The 3289-nt window shown below is 47.9% G+C and overlaps 1 long non-coding RNA gene across 1 annotated transcript; it reads right to left on the minus strand.

Moving 5' to 3' along the window:
• Window positions 1-422: 422 nt before the first annotated feature.
• Window positions 423-2935, minus strand: LOC119621690 (uncharacterized). Its single transcript, XR_005238241.2, has 2 exons — window positions 2771-2935; window positions 423-731 (listed from the first exon to the last, which is right to left on the minus strand). It is a non-coding gene; the product is annotated as an uncharacterized lncRNA (long non-coding RNA).
• Between the last annotated feature and the right edge of the window lie 354 nt (window positions 2936-3289).

Raw genomic sequence — 3289 nt, forward strand, 5'->3', positions numbered from 1 at the left:
TCTCATTTTACAGATGAGGATAGACACTCAGGAAGGTGAAGTCACTTGCCTGGGTGACACATTTAGGAAAATGGCAGAGCGGGATTCTAACACATGACTTTCTGAGTTCCAAATAAAAAAATCCCTGATTTTAACCACAACCCAGTACTCTTTTCCATGTTCAGAATCCAGCATCCTGCTCTCTGATCCCAGCACCTGCCTTTCAGGTCTGACAGCCCCTCACTGCCATCACACCTGTGGCGTCAACTCAAAGAGAGCTCTACTCCCTTGATCCCTCTGTTTTCTGCCAGTCTGTCAGACCCCTCCTGGCTTCTCTCCCTTCCTTGCCCAGCCAGAGTCTCATATTGGACCATCTGAGCTCTTTCACTAGCTCTCTTAATAGTCAAGGTCCCAGCAGGAAACAGAAGGCACCACAGCTGGGATTTTGAAGATAATTTAATGAAGGGACTATTTGCAGAGGTGTGGGCAGGGTTGAGGTAACCAACAAGGGAGGTGAAGGCAGCAGGAAGCTGTGACCACCCTTAGGTCTGAAGGAGTGAGGAAAGGAATGGTGTTACTGGAGTGCTGTGAGAGTCATAGAACATGCCTGAGAGGAGCCGGAGTTGTGGAGGGGCACAGCCACTGCCAGAACCAAGGTGCTGACACAGAGCTGGGAGTTGGAGGAGAAGTGTCCAGAGTGCTTTCTTTTTCTGTTCTCTGATGTCCTGCTGGTGCTTCTCTTAGGGAGGAACCTAATTAGAAGTCAGAGAGCAAGGGGGGGTCAGATGATGCCACCCATATGGATAGAGAAGGATGGAGGGTAGACCTGGAGGGCAAATGGAAAATGACCAGCATACGCTCTCAATTCCCCTACAACCCTAGCCACCGCCGCCACCTTCTCCTCCTCCTCCTCCTTCTTCCTTTTCTTCTATTTGTTTGTTTATTTATTTATTTATTTATTTGAGGCTGGAGTGTGGAGTGCAGTGGCGCGAACTCAGTTCACTGCAACCTCCACCTCTTGGGTTCAAGCGATTCTTGTGCCTCAGCCTCCCAAGTAGCTGGGATCACAGGAGGTATCCACTGGTTCCCCCTTTTTTCAGGTTACAGACTTTGCCAGACCTACGCTAAAATCCACCTCACCATTGTATTTATAGGTGTTAATTTAACCTTTTTTCCCACAGTACTTCCTTGGCCTACCCGGTATGCCTCGACGTTACTCCGACTATCCTGATGCATATACTGCGTGAAATATTATCTCATCTGTAGGCTCATTTATCTCACTAACAGCAGTCATACGAATAATCTTTTTTTTTTTTTTTTTTTTTTTGAGACGGAGTCTGGCTCTGTTGCCCAGGCTGGAGTGTGGTGGTGCGAACTCAGCTCACTGCAAGCTCCGCCTCCCAGGTTCCCGCCATTCTCCTGCCTCAGCCTCCCAAGTAGCTGGGACTATAGGCACCGCCACCACGCCCGGCTAATTTTTCGTATTTTTAACAGAGACGGGGTTTCACTGTGTTAGCCAGGATGCGATCTGACCTTGTGATCTGCCCGCCTCGGCCTCCCAAAGTGCTGGGATTACAGGCGTGAGCCACCGCACCCGGCCACGAATAATCTTTATAATTTTTGTATTTTTAGTAGAGACCGGGTTTCACCATCTTATGCAGGCTGGTCTCCAATTCCTGACCTCGAGTGATCAGCCTGCCTCGGCCTCACGAAGTGCTGGGATTACAGGTGTGAGCCATTGTGCCCAGCCCCTTATACCTCCAGCCTCTGCCTCATCTGCCAGCATATCCCTGACTGTGCTCCAGGTGGTAGAACTTGGCTCAGGGAAAAATGGTGGCAGAGTAGCACATACAAGTGTCACTCAAACTTCTTAGCTAGCCCCCTCTCTCACTTACCCTTCTCCCTTGAGTATCCTTACAACCCTACCCTTTCAGTCTCAACAAATAAAATTGAGGCAAATGAACCATGATTTCCTTCAGCTTGTTATCAAACCTATATATATATATATATATAGGTTTTTATGCATATATATATAGATTTTTTTAAACGAATGAAACAACCCTTCATGTAGCCACACCCATATTTATTTCACTTCTCCAGGCTCTGTTCTGGTCCCCCTCTCCACCTGTATATTGCTCATCCCAACATGACTCCCAGACTCTTACTCCATCTTTCTTCCCTTCCCTGTTTTCAGACCTTCCCTCTTCTCTGTCCTCCTTCTCAACCTATAGATACATCCACATTTCTACTACCTTAGAAACTAACTAAAATAAACAAACTCACCAGGTGCAGAGTGGCTCATGCCCATAATCCCAGCACTTCGGGAGGCCGAGGCGGGAGGATTGCTTGAGCCAAGAGTTCGAGACCAGAATGGGCAATATAGTGAGACCTTGTCTCTGCTAAAAATAAAAAAAATTAGCCAAGTGTGGTGATGTGCACCTGTTGTAGTCCCAGCTACTCAGGAGGCTGAGGGAGGAGGATTGCTGAAACCTGGGAGATTGAGGCTACAGTGAGCCATGATCCCACCACTGCACTCCAGCCTGAGTGACAGAGTGAGACCCTCTCTCAAAAACAAAGAAACAAAACAAACTCCCTCCCACTCAAAAAAACCTCTACTTTCCTCCAGGCTTTGCTGCCCTCATGCTTGTCCTTCGTTGTCCTCCTCATCTCATCCCAAATTCTTGAAAGGACAAGTATGAGTTAGGGTTCTTTGGCTGCAACAGCAGAGACCGACTCTTGCTAACTTAAGCAAGAAAGATATTTGTTAGAAGGAGATTAAGGTGGCACTCACAACAGGGAGAGACTAAAGAAGCAGGCTTCAGAAAAGACTAGAACCAGGGTGGTAGCAGGGATTGAAGTAGCAGGAAGGAATGGCAGCTTCCTCAGGGCCCTGGGTGCAGCATGAATCAGCTCCAATCAGATTTGGGACTCCTGTCATATAAGCTTATGACTCAGATTCCAGGGAGAGCTTCTGACTGGTGCAGCTTGAGTCATGCGGCCTCCCATGACTCCCCTTGGCCTTTGGACAGCTGGGTGCCCTGACAGTCTCATGGAAACATATCCAGTAGGACATGGGTAATGGTTACTCAGTGAAAAGTCAGGGAGCCATTACAGAGGATGGCGAAATGGATGCTGGGCAGGCAGAAACATTGGTATCCATTCCTGCTTACCAGTCCTGGCCTTCACCTCCCATTTGAGTCACAGCTCACTGAAACCATTCACATTGAGCTTGTTAAGGACTTTCTCTTGCCAAATCCAGGGATATTTTTCATCTTTTTCTAAAGCTTTAACTCCATCGACCAGTACCTCT

The sequence above is a fragment of the Chlorocebus sabaeus genome, chromosome 6 (genome assembly GCF_047675955.1).
Source record: "Chlorocebus sabaeus isolate Y175 chromosome 6, mChlSab1.0.hap1, whole genome shotgun sequence".
In the NCBI taxonomy this organism is placed as follows: domain Eukaryota; kingdom Metazoa; phylum Chordata; class Mammalia; order Primates; family Cercopithecidae; genus Chlorocebus; species Chlorocebus sabaeus.